The 17,989-nt window shown below is 36.4% G+C and overlaps 1 long non-coding RNA gene across 1 annotated transcript in view; it reads left to right on the plus strand.

Annotated features, from left to right (window-relative positions):
• The first annotated feature begins 3,967 nt into the window (after positions 1–3,967).
• Positions 3,968–17,989, plus strand: part of LOC105512415 — a 71,529-nt gene continuing 57,507 nt past the window's right edge. The window contains exons 1-7 of the long non-coding RNA XR_001001847.1: positions 3,968–4,155; positions 4,452–4,584; positions 5,838–5,962; positions 7,098–7,226; positions 8,875–8,991; positions 14,751–14,793; positions 16,237–16,274. This is a non-coding gene — a long non-coding RNA (uncharacterized LOC105512415). The remainder of the gene's footprint in view (positions 4,156–4,451; positions 4,585–5,837; positions 5,963–7,097; positions 7,227–8,874; positions 8,992–14,750; positions 14,794–16,236; positions 16,275–17,989) is intronic.

Raw genomic sequence — 17,989 nt, forward strand, 5'->3', positions numbered from 1 at the left:
CCGTCTCAAAAAAAAAAAAAAAAAAAAAAAAGGAAAAGCAGAATCCTTTTTTTTCTTTTTTCTTTGAGATGTTGTTTCAGTCTTGTTGCCCAGACTGGCACAATTTCAACTCACCACAACCTCCGCCTCCTGGGTTCAAGCAATTCTCCTGCCTCAGCCTCCTGAATAGCTGGGATTATAGGCATGCGCCACCATGCCCGGCTAATTTTTTGTATGGAAAAGCAGAATCTTATACAATGCTCAGTTAAAACCAGGGAGAGGAGAAAAAGTGTGGAAGACCAAAAAAATAACAAATTGCAAGGCTGATAAATAGAAAACAATAACAAATACTGAATATATTAATCTAAGTATATCAATAATCACTTTAAACAGCACTTAAAAGACAGAGATTGTCAGTGGATTAAAAACAAGACCCAACTAGATGTTGTCTGTGAGAAATGCATTTTAAATAGCTGGGCATGGTGGTGTGCACCTGTGGTCCTTAGGAGGCCGAGGCGGAGTGTCACCTGAGCCCAGGATCTTGGGACTACAGTGAGCTATGATCACACCACTGCACTGTAGCCTGGCTGACAGAATGAGACCTCATCTCTACAGAAAAAAAGTAAGGAAATCCACTTTATAAAGGCACAAATATATTCATAGTAAAGGAATGGAGAAAGATATCCCATGGTAACATTAATCAAAATAAAGTGAAATAGCCACATTAATTTCAGACACAACTGACTTTAGAACAAGGAGTATTATCAGAGATCAAAAGGGGCATTCCTTAATGACTAAGGGATCGGTTTTCTAAGAAGACATAACAATCCTTAATGTGTACACACTGAACAACAGAGCATCACAGTGCATGAAGCTAAATCTGATAGAACTGCAAAGAGAAATAGATAAATTCACTCTTAGAGTTGGAGGCATTGACATCCCTCTATCAGAAATGGACAGGTTCAGCAAGCAGAAAATCAGTACAGGCCTAACATGATCAACCTTGATCAAAAACTTGATTCAATCAACAATATGTAACTGACATCTGTGGACCACTTTACCCAGTAACAGCAGATGACACATTTTCTCACACACGTGGAACATTCAGCAAAATAGACCACATTCTGGGCTAGAAAATGCACCTCAGCAAATTTAAAAGATTAGAAATCATACGAAGTGTGTTCTCAGACTACCAGGAAATGAAAGTAAAAAAAAAAAAAAAAAATCACTAAAAAAAAGATAGCTGAAAAACATGAAAATACTTGGAGGTTAAACAACAGACTCTAAAACAACTTAAGGTCACAGAAATCTCAAGATAAATTTTTAAAATATTTCAAACTAAATGGAATTGAAAGCACAACTTATCAAAAATTTAGGAATGCAACAAAGGCAATGCCTACTGGGAAATTTATACCACTGAATGTATATTAAAAAGAACAAAGATCTAAATAAATAATCTTTCCCATTGGGAAGCTAGGGGGAAAATTAAATTCAAAGTAAGCAAGTAAAAGCAATGATAAAATATGAATACAATTCTGAGCAGCCTGATATCTGATCTCTGGAGGCTGTTTAATGTGGCTTTAGAAGTTTCATGTTGAGTGTGAATTGGCAAGTGACCATGGCGATTGTTTCTGATATGGCCATCTCAATTACCTGGAGAAGGGATCAGCAGTGGCATCATCCCAGTTCTGCATGACACCACACCAGTGATTCTCCAAAGTCAAGAAACCTGTATATGTTGTCCTTGTGTTTGGTGAATCTGTGGTCTAGAGACTACATAACAGGCTATTTCTGGGGTACTGACTATTTTGCTCCACTAAGGAAAACCGTGCGTGAGCCACATAACTGTGGGAAACAATGTTTTCCTTTTTGACACCTGGCCTACTCCTCTCTTCTTAGATGAGAGCGAAGGAAGAGCACCACTTGGCCTGCTGCACCCAGGGCAATTTATACCATCCAGGTGTCCAGCACTGAATATGTAGCAACTCCAATCCACCGTAGAACATTAATCTATCTCTGATAAGCATGCTAATATCTACGATTCTGCCTTTGTGGGGAGATGACTCCATAGATTAACCCCTTGGCTTGGGTCAATATTGAGATGTTATATTGTCTTCGACAGGGAAGATGACTTAAAAATTATGTTCAATAGGATTATGTGGAGACTTAACAGAAGTGAAAAACCTGAGACAAGAAGTTAGAAATCGTTGTTTCTTTTAGGTGAATAATTTTGGAGCTTGAGAAAACGACACCATTGTGGCAAACTTGCCCTGTGTATGCATTTCTGGGTAAACAACACATTTTCATCCTTTAAGCATTGTTTCCATTATTTATAATTCTTAATAGTATGAGACATTTGGAACTCATTCCTTGGTTCTTCTCTCATTATATCTTTCACTGTATCTTTCAGTGTTGCGAGAGATGCATCATGCCATTAATCAAAGCAGAGTGACTGCTTTCATCACACATACATTCAAGACAGACCGCTAGTGATGATTCACTCTTAAGGCTATTATGCTTACTCATTTAAAAAATCTGAATCTCAGTGTGGACTTATTCTCAGAGAGTGACTGACCTATCTGATATGATGCTATGACAGAATCTTTACTTTTTATCTGCATTTGATGGGATTGAAAGTTGAGAACATTTTATTTTCTGTTCCACCTGATTAATAATGCCCAATCTAACATGCAGTGTTCACTTGGGTACATATATACAACTACACCGATTTTTTTCTTATTTTACCTTAAAAATTTTAAGATATTATAATGGTATGGCCAGTTTACTCACTGGTAAACTTTTCGTAACAGAAGGATCATGCCAGCGGATACAAATATGTTACATCAGTAATTTGCTTTGCCCGTGAAACAGAGAACTGAATAAATTGATGGGCAAACTAGTATCTGAATATAAACCCCAAATATCATGTGACTTCATCATTTTCAGTATAATGAAAATACAGGCTGTGAATGCTTCCAGTTGGTCCTGAAAGGGCCTTTCAGATGAGTAGGTTCACCAAAGCGGCAACATGTGTCCCAATTCCCAGTGTACATTCTACTCCTCAGTAAGTGACTTGACATTCTTTATGGCTTCCTTGTGATTAAAACATGTCTTTTTATTGAAATTTTACTGAGATAATGATGAGACAATGTAATATTCTTTTCATCTACATGTAAGAGTAGACATAGATCCACCTCTACCTATTATTATTTTTTTGAGATGGAGTCTCATTCTGTTGCCCAGGCTGGAGTGTAGTGGCATGATCTCGGCTCATTGCAACCTCTGCCTCATGGGTTCAAGCAATTCTCCTGCCTCAGCCTCCTGAGCAGCTAGGATTACAGGCAAGTGCTACCATTCCTGGCTAATTTTTTGGTATTTTTAGTAGAGATGGGGTTTCACCATGTTGGTCAGGCTGTTTTTGAACTCCTGACCTTGTGATCTGCCCACCTCGGCCTCCCAAAGTGCTGGGATTACAGGCTTGAGCCCCCGTGCCTGGCCTTCACCTCTACCTATTATAATATTTATGTTATTCCATTTTGTGATGTTTGTGGAACATTTGATGAGGGTTCACAGTATGAAAACTGGGCATTTTGGCCAAGATGCATGTAAATGCATACAACTCCATGTGCCCTGATAACTGATTTCTAGAGGCTGAGATTCATGTGGCTTCCAGAGTGTCTGTGTTTTATGAAAGTTCATATACAGTAAACCATGCCAATTGTTACTGATACAGCTTCCTTGAATATATAAAGCGATTATCAATGGGATGTTCTTGTTTCTGCATAAAACCACTGAATTGCTTCTCCAAAGCCAAGAGACCTGTATGATTCGTCCTTATTATATTTTGTGAACCAGTGGACTAAAACCTTTATAATAGGTCTTTTTTTAGTATTGTCAATATTGCTCAATTAACAGAAACCATGCATGACTCATATACACAGGTGAGATGTAGTTCTCCCTTTGACATTTGCTCTACATCTGCCCCTTAGTTGATGATATGGAAGAAGAGCACTTTTTGGCCTGTTGCGACTGGGACAGTGGACAGCACCCAGGTGTCCTGTAATGAAAATGCTCTTGACACCAATGCATCCTAGCATCAGAGCTTCGGGAAGCCTTCTCAAGTGTGCATGGGGAGTACCATGTCTTTCATCAATAACGAAACCTTCTAATGTCTTGGTGAGAAATCATGACTTAAAATTACACTCAATAGGATTATGCTGAGGTTCAGCCTGCCTAGATGACAGTGTTGGAACAGATAATAGTGATGGCTATTTTCCTTCAAGGGGAATTTTCTTTTGAACTTGAAACAACAAAATCTTTATGGGTAACTTGTTTGCCCAACTGTGTCAGTATACCTATAAATGGACAAAAAATTCTCAGCCTATAAGCTTTGTTTCAGTGATCTGCAACGTCTAATACTACGGTATATTCGGGTCTCATTCTTTGGCTTTTTCTCTTATTGTGTGTTTCAGTAAGACATGCTGCCAAGAGATGTGCCATTCTATTGTAAAAGATCAGTAGCTTCCTTTATTGACATGTATATTCTACATAGAACATTGAGCTACGGAAGACTCCCACCTAAAGGAATTAGTTTACCACTTTCAGGTAATCTGAATTTCAATATGAGTTTTCCTTTATGATATAATCCTCACAACAAAATCTTTACTTTTTATTTGAACTTCATACAATTCAATATTGAAGATTTTTTAAATTCACTGTTACCTAGTCCAGTATCTAATATACCTTTGGCTAGACAAAATGTTTTTCTGTATTATTCTTGTGGGGGTCTAATAGTGTTTCACTGTTTTGAGTTACTGATGAACTTGCTGTAACTGTGAGACCATGATAATGGAGAGGAGAATGTGAGAATCAGTATGTACTTTGCCTATGAAACTTAAAAACTTAGTAATTTGATCACCAAATTCATACTCAAATTTCAGTCCCTATCATATGTAAACCAAAAAGTATCTGAGATTTAGAAGCTTATTTAGAAGATATTTTGACAAGGTTAAGGACACGCTCAGAAGAAATAAACCCCAAATCACAGAAACCGTCTGAGGTCTATGTCTTTCTCCAAAGATGATTTTGAGGGCTTCAGTGTTTAAAGGGGAAAGTGGGCTGGAGGGGGAAAAGGGAGGGTATGATAATCCGTATGTTCCAAGACAAAAGGAGCAGGTAGCGGAATAGTCAATAATGTATTCATCTCACGCTCAGTAAATCATCACTATACATAAGACAAGGTGAACATAGAGTAGCTAACTATGGAGATCTTCAACCTTTAATCTGTAGCTATCTGCTTAAGAACAAAAGGAAATTCTTGCATGATTCAGCTTTCAGCTTAGTTTTTTTTTCTTTTGGTGTAGGAAATTGGGGTCCCAAGTTTTTATTTTCCCTTCACACATGTGACCCCACTATTTTCAGAATAATGAAAACACATGTTAGAAATGGTGACACTTATTCCTAATATGGACTTTGAAATGACTGGGTTCACAAATTCAGAGTCATGGGTCTCACTGTGGGTTTTTATTTTCAATGAGTGACTGGCCTACTTGATGGAATTCTTTCAAAAAATGTTCACTTTTTACTGAAATTGTATTAAAATACTGTTGGAATATGTTCGGTCCTGTTTACCATCTCTGTAGTATGATATATGATAATATTGCAGAAACTCAGTGTCAAAAACCTGGCATACCTTGTCCTTATGATATTGATAAGTCAATTGTCTAGAGCCTTAGTAATATGTCTTTTTGTGGTAGTATGGACCATATCTCTCCACTAAGAAATAGCCTGTGTAAGCCATGCACACAGGAACAATTTATGTCTGATTTTGAACTATGGTCCCGTTCCTATGCCTGTAGATAAAGACTGCTGAGAAGAGCACCCTCTGGTGTTGCCACAGAGGCAAGTGCTACCACACAGGCATGCTGCAGTGAATTTAACTCATCCTGTGTTCCTACAACCGTTGTTTAAGAATGCTATTCTGGTAAGTGCTTACAAGACAACATGAATATATGAATAAAGAGTATCTTCAGGGGACATAATAATGTAAAAATCATGCTCAACAGAATTAAGCTAAGGCTCAAAAGTAGTGCCAGTCCTTACAAGAGGGTGTGAGAAGTCATTAGATTTGGGGGGTATGGGGTATTCCATTTTGAGCTTGGTAGGAAGAAACCCTTTGGGGAATCTTGCATCATTTGCCTCTATCTACTTCTAAAGGAACTGTTAAAATTCTTTTATCTTGTCTTTATTCTTAATAACTCATACATTATTAGAGAGAATATCTTGATTTTTTCCTCATGGTGTGCTTCAGAATGTTCATCCAGCAACAGGTGTGCCATTACATGGATTATATATATGAGTTCTGTCTTTCATAATTAAAAAATTCCAAGTGGACCATTTGAATATTGAACATTGACCTTCAAAATGATTACATTTACCTGTTCATACAAAATTAGTGAGCAGTGATCTATTCTTTCCGATGAGTGACTGATCTAATGGGGTCCTCATTAAAACTCCTTTTTTATTTGCCTGAACATACTTTGATTTAAAGATGAGACATTTAGTAATTCATTGCAATCAACTCTTTAGTGATTGTACAAACAGACAATCCATTTCTATTATTTTATTTTTTGGGTTGCTGTGTATGGTGTTATGATGTTTGTGGATCATTGAGGCACTACTCACAACTGAAAGACTTTTGACAATTTTAGGGAATGGCTTGATATTCAGCTGTAGGTTCCCCTTGATTGAAATTGAATACAATACAGGTAGTCTGAAATCTCATTTCCTTATCCTGAGTCTCACTCAGGTGTCATTAGATTCAGTATAAAGAAAGGCATACACTATGTATGATGCCAATTGTTACTGATATGAAGAGGATAAGAAGTTTTTATTTCTGCAGGGAAATCATCTCTTACCAGGTTGTCAAAAGACATGATCCCTATGTGCTCAGCCCTTACTGTACCCAGGGAATCAGTGGCCTACCACAGCTTAAGTAATGGGTCATATTTGGAGTATCACACATCTCAGTCTTGTAGAAATTAGGAACAGTGACTAGGAGTCATGCACATATAAGAGATGTAATCCCACCCTTTGTAGCCTGCTCTTGTCTTTTACAGAAAAGACTGTGGAGGAAGAAAACCCTTTACTCTGTTGTTCAGGGAGAAACTGACACCACTCAACTGCCTGGCACTGAAAATGTGGCATCCAGTCCACTTTACCACCAGTGTTTGAGGAAACCATCTCTGGTAAGCATATCTGATCTAAGTGTGCATATGCATATGAGTGCCATGGGCTGTGTCAGTGATGAGATGTTATCTTGAAAAGAAATGATGATGTAAAAATTAAGCTCAGATGGATTATGCTGAGGCCCAGCCTAGGTAACAATTGTGAGACAAGAAGTTTGGATTTCTTAGTTTCCTTCCATTGGGGGTTTTATTTTGGGATTCCGACAATGGAATCTTTCTGTGAAACTTGTTTTGCACACTTCTATCTGTGTGCTTCTAAGCAAACTATAAATTCTGATTTTTTAAGTGTTAAGTTCCCTATAATTCCTAATTTTCTTGGATATTTGGCACTAAGACCCTTGTTCTTTTTCTCTCATTGGAAGATTTGGTAAGTCCTACTGGCACTATTCTATTGAGTGGAGGTGAGAGGCTGCCTTTGCTGACTGAAAAATTCCAAATAGGTAATTGAACTAGGGAAGACTGAGCTCTATAATAATTAGATTTATTCATTCAGACACCATGAGTATCATGATAGGGTTTTCTTCTCAATGATTGACTGACACATGTAATGCAATCTTCATGAGAAAATCCTTACTTTTTCCCTACGATTGTTTGTTTTCAGGTTGAGAAATATGATACATTGGAAGTTTGCTCAATGTACTGCAATTATTGTGGTCTAAATATACAGACAAAGTTTTCTGCAATGTTAGCATAATATTTTAACAGAGCTAGGATATGTTTTGATCATAGATGAATCTTTATGACTGAATCAATAATACGTGTTTGCCCATGAAACTTGAAATTGGATAAACTGATGAGCAATCTGGTGCCTGACTTTTCTCTCCCAAGTACATTTGGCTTCATTTTCGTTATGATGAAAGTGTGTGCTGTGAATAATGCCAATGGTAAATAAGACCTTTATAGACACTTATGTGAATGACAGTCAGGGCCATTCCTTCAGGCAACATGATTATCATTATGCATTCTTCTTCTCCTCAATGAGTGACTAGCATACTTGACAGGATCTGCAAGAGGGAAACTTTCTTTTTTACTAAAATTGCATTGATACAATGTTGACAAGTGTTGTCATTATTGGTATCATCTGTAGATGTGATACTCATTTGGTCTAAATATAGAAGTTAACATATTAACTTCTAATTTATATATGTCAGGTTGCTGTGTTTTTACAATGTTTGTGGTTTATTGGTGATGACTCACAACATAAAGACTATGGCATTATGGCTACATGTTCTAATTCTGATATATACATGTCCCATCATTCATTAAATTAAAGACAATTATGAGTAGTATGATGTCTGTTTTCTAAAATTTGAGTTTCACCTGTCTCCAGTATGATCATTATATGATGGAGTGCAAGCAACATTATAATGCCAATTGTTATCGATATGGCTTCCTTGAACATGTAAACAAGGGTGATCAATTGAAGGTCTTATTTCTGCATTAAACTACCTGAGATATTCTCCAAAGTCAAGAGATCTGTATACTTAGTCTTTATTCTGTTTGATGAATAAATGGCCCATAGCCTATCTAATGGATCATTTTTCCAGTACTAATCATATCTCTTCATTAAGAAATAGCATGCATAAGCCATACATACAGAAAGTAATATTTGTCATCTTGATCTACTGTCTTCTCCTCCTCCCCTTAGATAAGGATGATTGAGGAAGACTACTCTTTGGCTTGTTGACACCAGCACAGCTGACACACCCAGATATCTGTTGGGTCTCCTGTGAACTTTCAACCAGGATTTAAGGATGCCATTCTGGTAGGTGTTTTCAGGCAAAGTGAATATATGATTGTGGGGTTCCATGGCTTGTTTCAACAATAAGACCTTATGTTGTCTTGATGACATGAGATGACATGAAAACTAGACTGGCTGGCCCTTATCTTTTCTGGGGTATTCTACTTTGAGTTTAAGCTAAAGAAATATATTTGGGATATAGTTTCTCTCACCTCTTTCTATTAGCTTCTAGAAGACCACTTATCAATTTTTTTCCTCCTGATTTAGTGGAAAACATTTTGGCATTTCCTCAAAAGTTATACGTAAAATTACCATATAACCCAACAATACTAGTCCTAGGTACACACTGAAAAGAACTGAATACAAATGTTCAAATGAACACATGTACATGAATGTTCATAGCAGCACTGTTCACTGGCTGAAGTTCCAGACCTGCCTGGCCAACATGGCGAGACCCTGTCTCTACTAAAAATAGAAAAATTAGCTGGACATGGTTGCTCACACTTGTAGTCTCAGCTACTCAGGAGGCTGAGGCACAAGAATCACTTGAACACAGGAAGCAGTGGCTGCAGTGAGCTGAGATCACACCACTGCACTCCAGCATGGGTGACAAAGTGAGATTCTGTCTCAAAAAAAAATGATAAAGTAAAGGAAGGTATGTCACACAAAATAGTGAATACCAATGAAAAGATAGAAATTATTAAAAAGAACCAAATGAAAATTCTGGAGTTGAAAAGTACAATACCTAAAATTTAAAAGTTTATTAGAGGGCTCAATAGTGGATTTGAACTGGCAGAAGAAACAAGAAGTAAACTTGAAGATAGAACAATAGAGATTATGTTCAAAAGAACAGAGAGTATAAAGAATGAAGAAAAACAAAGAGAGTCTCAGAGAATGTGGAACATCATTAAGCATACCAGCATACACATATGGGAGTACCAGAGAGGCAGGGGAGATACAAAGGATCAGAAAAAATATTGAAGGAAACAATGGCTGAAAACTTCCCATATTTGTGGAAAAACAATAACCTACATATCCAGGAAGCTCAATGAATTCCAATGAATAAATGCAAAGACTGACAAATGGAAACATCACAGTAAGATTTCTGAAAGTCAAAAACAAGAAGAAAGTCTTGAAAGCAGTGTGAGAAAAATGATTTTTTCCTTACAAGGGAACCCCAGGAAGATTAACAGCTGACTTCAGCAAAAGCAATGGAGGCCAGAGACAAAGTGATAACATATTAAAAATGCTCAAAGGAAAAAAACCTGTCATCTAAGAATTCTGTACCTGGCAAAGCTGTCTTTCAAAAATGAAAACAAAATAAAGACTTCCTCAATTAAAAAAAAAAAAAGTTGGAGAGTATACTGCTGTCAAAACCCCCTTAAAAGAGTTCTCGGCTGGGTGCGGTGGCTCAAGCCTGTAATCCCAGCACTTTGGGAGGCCGAGACCGGCAGATCACGAGGTCAGGAGATCGAGACCATCCTGGCTAACACTGTGAAACCCCGTCTCTACTAAAAAATACAAAAAACTAGCCGGGCGAGGTGGCGGGCGCCTGTAGTCCCAGCTACTCGGGAGGCTGAGGCAGGAGAATGGCGTAAACCCAGGAGGCGGAGCTTGCAGTGAGCTGAGATCCCGTCACTGCACTCCAGCCTGGGCGACAGAGTGAAAAAAAAAAAAAAAAAAAAAGAGTTCTCTAAATACCTGAAGTTCTTCAAGCTGAAAGCAAGTGACCCTAGGTAGTTTTTCAAATCAACATAAGGAAGCAAAATGCTTGTAAAGGTAATTATATAAATATAAAAGACAGTAGAAATGTAATTGTTCTATTAAGTGATTTTAAAATAAATGCTATAAAATAATATGTATATAATATATTTTGGAGTCTATTACATATAAAAGTGTAATATATTTTCCAAAGAAGATAGGTGGATGCAAAGCAATACAGGACTAAGGAAATAAGTACAGATGGTAGATTAATATTTATTACAATGTCTTGCTTGGCTTATAGCATCAGTAAATGTAATATGTATAATACTACCACAAAAGATGGCAAAAAGGGAAATAGAGCTATACAGGTGTAACATTTATGTATATGACTGAAATTAATCTAGTGTAAATTAGAAACTTATTTGGGTGAGTTAAGATATATGCAGTAAACCCTAGAGCAACCACTGAAAAAATTCAAAAAATATAGTGAAAAAAATTATTAAGGAAGTTTAAATGCTAAGTTATAAAATAATTACTTAATGAAAAAGAAAGAAGTAAAGAGGAAAAGAGGAACAAAAACACATGAGACATAGAGGAGAAGAAGAAGAATGACATCATAAACTCAACTATGTCAATAATAAAATTACACGTGAATAGAGTAAATTAAATTAAAAAGCAGAGATTCCCAGGCTGTATAAAATCTCCAGGTTTAATATCCCTTTGCCCCCGAATAAAATCCAGCTTTTTTTCTATGATGTATTTGATCACTGTGCTGGTTTACAAAAGATTTCTAACCTTTCTAAAATCTTTAAAATCAGTGGCGAAGTGTTCTATCTCATTTCATCCTTATCAGAGACTCAAATCCTAAAAAATACCAAGTTGATCTGCCCATTCTTGAGTTCTGCTGAATGGTGTCTTCCCAGATCACTATGGATATTGCTGTTTACTTGACCAATTACTTTTAGTCAACAAGATTTGAACAATGCTTTTGATTCACACAGCGTGAGACCTAAACTTCCCTCATATTGAAATAGGGGCATTAGCATCCTGGATTCCTACACTGGCTTTTGAACCGTATGATTCCTGCACCCCAAGAAGGCATGTTATCTGGACATTGTCCTCTCTGTGATGGAAAGAACAGTTTTTTCAACAAATGTTGCTAGGACAACTGGATATCTAGATACAAAAGATACTGCATTTATGTTACCAGTTTTCTGTGTCAGTCCCTTTTGCTCTGATGTAACAGAATGCTGCAGACTGGGTATTTGTAATGAGTGGAAATTTATTGGCTCACATTTCGGAAGGCTGGAAAGATCAAGGGGCTGGTATATGGTGAGGGCCTTCTTGCTGTGTCATCCTATGATAGAAGGGCAAAGAGAGGGTATGGATGAGACAAATATCTTCTTTTATAGGAACACACTCCTGAAATAACAGCATTAATCCATTGATGAGGGCAGAGCTCTCACAGCCTAATCACCTTCTAAATGTTGCCTCATTAAACACTGTTGCATTGAGGGTTATGTTTCCAACATAGGCTTTTGAAATGAAATGAAACGTTTGACCATTCCCAATTACAGTTTGAAATTTCAGTGCTTTCTCAGTACTGTGATTGAACAGGGATAAGATAATCAGTAAAGGTGGATGTAAGAACACTATTAACCAACTTGACTCCCCTGGCGTATGTAGACGACAACACCCAGCAATAGCAGAATGCACATTATGTTCAAGTGCTCATGAAGCATAATTTTGTGTATATGTATTTTCTCCCTTTTTTGATAAAGTTAGCTAGTAGAGTGCCTATGTAGTTAATATTTTTTAAAACCACAGACTTCTCAATTATTAATTACATCTATGGTTTTTAGCATATTATCTTCATTAATTTCTGCTTTGATCCTTATTTCTTTCTTTCTTATACTTTCACTTTTGCTCTTTTTTAGTGTTTTAAGATGAAAATTGAATTCTTTCATTCACCTACTTTTTCATTTTTAAAAATAACAAAAATGTTCAGTGCAATGAATTTTCCTCTAGAACTGCCTTTAAATGCACATTACAGATTCTCATTTGTTGTATATTTTTAAATAATATGTAAATACATATCTGCATACAAAGACATGTATAAAAATATGTATTTACATATTATTTAAACGTATGTGTTTTCTGTTCATATTTTTCCTTTTACTCAGGAGTTAATAGGATATTTTTTAAATTTCTTGGTGAAAGAGCCTTTATGTTATTGTTTTTTGTGACTATGCCTTGGGCACTTAAGAACAATACATATCTTCTATTATCAGTCAAGTTTAATACATGGCCATAAAATCTACCCTATTTTTATGTTGCTATTTTTGCCCAGTTGATCTGTCTTTTTCTGATAATGGTGTATTATCATTTTCTATTATAGGATCTTCTATGTCTTTTCTCCTTACATCTCATACATCTCATGTAGTTTTTTATTCATAAAGGTGGTTATTATGTTATTTGGTATATAAGTCTCCATAAGGGTCAAATCTTCATGTGTATTGTATCTTTTAGCATAAAAAATGTGTCCTTCTTTGCCTTGGTTAACATTGTGGGACTTGAATACATTGTGTGATATAAGAATCACTATTCCTGATCTCTTTTTGTTTTCATGTGCTTGATATACTTTCACCCATCCGTTTATTTTCAGTCTTTTAGAATCCATTTGTTTTAGGTGCATCTCTCATAGAAAACATATTACGTTTTATTTTGTGAGCCTGCTGAAAATATTTTTCTTCTAGTAGGTGTGTGGAGTCCACTCACGTGTGTGTGTGTGTGTGTGTGTGTAGCTATGACTGATATTTATTGTGTTTGTATTTTCTTTATATTTGCTGTGCTCTTTGGTCACAGTGTAGTCTTTGCTTGCCTATTTATTTATTTATTCATACTTAGGTGAGTTTTTATTTTTGTTGGAGTGTTTACTTTTGTACCTCTCTTCATTCTGTTAGTTCTGTGTTTTCCTAGTTAATCTTTTACTTCTGATTTACGAGTTTGGGGGACGTTCTTGAACACTCCCCTACTGCTTGTGCAACATGAGCTTTGTGGTAGATCAGGGCTGGGCCTTCAGGAGGGCGGGTGGGTATATGTGGCTGAACAGTGCATGCTGGGTACATGGGAGGGTCCTCATGAGTGCTTTTGGTTTTCCTCTTTTTCTTTCCTCCTCCTGTGTTTAGTTGTCTTATTTCTACTTCGTCACAATGTTAGTGACATTTGTATGCTAGTCTTCTACCCTGGATAGGGAATATACACCTGTCACATGGAAGGAATTTCATGTTGTATGCTATCAATAACCTTTTAAATGATATAATCTTCATAGTTAACTCCTGACATTTTATTTTTATCATATTAAGTAAATATATCAGCATTGACAGCCATCCCACTGCAATATCACTTCACATTTTGCTTAGACCAAAGGGTTCTGAGAAGCTTCTGGAGTTGTCATGAAAGCCAGTTTCACTAAAGTCAAGTCAGACATCCGCCTGTGCTGTTTTCTGCTATAAGCTGAACGTAGAAGATACATTGTTAGGAGCCTCAGTGTGGTGTGAGGAGTGTTTACTTATTGGTAGTAGACTTGTCTGAATCAAGGATAAGCACAAGTATCTGAGATGCTGAGGTGTGGCTCAATGAATGGCCATCTATTCTATTGCAACCAGGATGAATGACACATTCAGAGCAGACCCAGTTGGTGAACTCTTCAGTTATGTCACAATACCACTATCTTGTGTCTTTCATTTTTCACATCACAGTGTATTTTCATAAAATCTTTATTGGTAGATTACAACTTTAGTATTTCCCATTCAAGATACAACTGCTGTGTCGCTTGGATAGCTTGGTAGAGAGGAAATTGGCTATTTTCAGAGTAAAGAATTCAAGGAGGAAAGAAATTTATAAATGAAATGACAGAGGTGATGAGATCAAACAATGCTGATGTTTGTAGCAAGGACTAGAGTGCTGAGATGCCTGTATGATAAGAAATTATAATGGAACCAATCTTGTGCTTTATTTTTTATTAATTCGGAGCATTCTCTGATCTGATTTATTTTCTATGTGATATTTTGCTGCAGGTTAAAAGCTCAAACAACTTCAAGGAAACTTCAGGGAAAAGAGGTGAGCAGCCAGTTTAGTAGTTTTGAAATTCTTTGTGTGTTCTGTGGGCAATGATTTCAGAACGTCAAGACTGCGAGTTCATTATTTCAGAGGCTTAAAGGAGATTATTGTTTTGGTAGATATATTTCCCCAGGGGTGTCCCTACCTTGCTCAAGGATTCCTCATTATTGTTTCTTCTCTTTGTTTAAATCTCTTTTTGAAATGACCTAAACAATGGTGGAGAATCGTTGACATATTTCCTTTTTACACTATTCATGTTGAGTGAAAATAATCTCATAGTGAAATTCACATGTTCTAACTATTGTTTTTTTGAATCTTTATCTAGCATATTCATAACATAGATGTTTCTATACATATTAGTACCATAATAATACCATATATTTATTCTGCTACCTCATTTACTCCTTAAACTTTTAGTTGATTAAAGAGTTTTTATAAAATTCCCCAATAGATTTTTTTTTTTTTTGAGACATAGTCTCGCTCTGTTGCCCAGGCTAGAGTGCAGTGGCATGATTTTAGCTCACTGCAACCTCCGCCTCCTGGGTTCAAGCAGTTCTCCTGCCTCAGCCTCCTGAGTAGCTGGGATTACAGGTGCGTGCCGCTGCACCCAGCTAATTTTTGTATTTTCAGTAGAGACGGGGTTTCACCATCTTGGCCAGGCTGGTCTTGAACTCCTGACCTCGTGACCACCCGCCTTGGCCTCTCAAAGTCTTGGGATTACAGGCGTGAGCCACTGTGCCTGGCCAGATTTTAATCTAATTTTATTGGAACAATTCAGTCATATGTTTTTTCAGGCTATGTATGTGAGGGTTCCATCATTCAGATACTAAACAAATGTCTACTGTACATTTACTGTTCTCACTGATGATGCGTTAGATAACCATGCACAAAATAAGCCTGGCTGTGGAAATGCTTATTTGTTGGGAGGACGCTTGTTTGGATCGATGATGAGAATAATTGTCTGAGGATGCTGAGGGACTCATTCCAGATGTCAATCTGAGGTCCAGATGTGTGGCCCTCCAATAGGACAAATAAGACTCTCAGAGCCTGGCTCTATTTGGGGATCCCTCAGTGACAACAGAGTACCCCTGTGAGCTTCCTTTTCTGTCTCTCCTGAGAGAGCATTAGCATCCTGTCTTATGAGTCAGTATGCTCTTTAGTATGCTTACTGACCCAAGACTTGCTTTAATTGTAGATAGATACTTACATATAGGAAATATGTTCTTAAGTAACAAATGAAAAACTTTAGAAGATTGAATTAAGGGTCAAGCAACTGTGATATTGTCTGCAAATCTCATTAGTGTTATGCTGAAAGAAGGAAATATGGCATGCCTTTATTAAATAATGACAATGGAACCACGTTTCGCGCTTTGTTATTTTTACTGTGGAGTATTTCTAAGATTATGTTTGCTTTTTTTTCTCTTTCATGTTTTGCTGAGATAGAAGGCCTGGAGTCTGATCCTCCACTTCAGAGAAGAGGGGTGAGTAGCTAAACCATTATCTTTTGAAATTCGTATGTCATGTGCTCTTTGCTAGGTCTTTAGGTTGTTGTGTATATCTTTTCAGAAGCTTATTGAAGGACATTTTGATGATACGTCCTTTTCCTCATTGAGACCCTCACCATGTCATGTACACTATTGAATCTATCATTTCTGTTTTAACTCTCTTCTGCTTTTATGGAAAAATGTAGAATTTAAGAGAATTTTTGGCAATTTCATATTGGATCAAAATTTATTGTAGTGAAATCCAGGTGTACCAAAATATTAACAGAGTTTCCTCATCTGTTTAATTATTGGGGTTTCAGAATAGAGACTCCATGGTTCGTAAGATCTTTGTGGTCATACTACATTATATTTCTGCTTCTAACTGAATTATTAAGTATTGACTTGAATTAGTCTTTTTCTCGTTGTTGCAGCAAGGTAAGTTATATAGGAAATTTTCTTCTCTTGATGGCATGCCTGAGATAATTATAGATATGAGACACCTGGGTGGTTTCTAGAATGCATGTAATTTTTATTTCTTGATCTGTGTGTTGAGTACTTGCTGTGTTTGCATCATGCAAATACATTGAGCTTTACAATTTTAGTGGATGCACTTTTCTACATGTATATTATTCTTCGATAGAAAGTAAAAAAACACTCATCAAACTAGTCAAAATATTGGTTAATACATAAAAAAGCCTCAAGTAGATTGTGTATTACATGGTGCTTATTGATCGATGCCCTTATAATAGATCAAGTACGTTCTCTCTTTAGCACAGGCCTTTTTAGCAAATCTTGTCGTAATTACTCAAGTATTTTTATTTTAACACATTTTTGTTTTTTCTATGCATATTCTTAAATTCTCTTACACTTTTTTCTCTGTTATAAAACCATGCTGAATAATCTCAAGTCTTAAAGACTGCAGTATTGTCCCTACGTATTCATGTATTTTGGTACTCAATTCTTCATACTTTCTTTGACAGATCACTCGAACATGTCTCTTGTTTTGCAGAGAGGGAATTAATGGGATACCTTCATGCTTTTCTATTCTACGTGCTACATAATTGAATATACAAGCAAATATAGTTATTAAGGTTTAGTATGATTATTTCCACAACACATGCAAAGAAATTTCTCATAGATCTTAATAGAGGCCCACATGCATTGTACAGTTGAGAATTTGGGGAAATGTTGATGAAGTTGGGTAAAGTATAAAGCCAAAAGTCAGAATGGTGAACTCCTTGCTTAAGGATTTCCTTTGAGATTACTTAGTCAATACACAACTGATAAATTTAAGTGCTTTTCAGCTTTTGAGCTCTCAACACACTAAAGCTAAAATGTGTTTCAACTTTTAATCCTGCTTCCCTTATTTTCCCTTTTTTAGTTTAAGATCAAAGAGCTCCAGCCATAAATTACTGCCAAGAGTAACCACTTCATTTTAAGAAAGCTTAGCAATATAGAAGAATATAAAATTATTTATGACAGATGTATTTTTAACCTTTTCCCCATGCTTTCCAGAGGAAACATGTTTAATCATCTGCCCTATATTAGGGAAAAACTTTCTATGCTAATACAATTATCTATCAATCATTAATCTTTCTATATAAGATGTATTGATCATAAGCAGTTAATTTTATTGTAAATGAGCTTTAGATTTGCATTTTGGTAGTAATATGTGTTGTACAATCTCCTGAGGTCCTATAGGTCTTGATATC

Source organism: Colobus angolensis, unplaced genomic scaffold (genome assembly GCF_000951035.1).
Source record: "Colobus angolensis palliatus isolate OR3802 unplaced genomic scaffold, Cang.pa_1.0 Scaffold211, whole genome shotgun sequence".
Lineage (NCBI taxonomy): Eukaryota > Metazoa > Chordata > Mammalia > Primates > Cercopithecidae > Colobus > Colobus angolensis.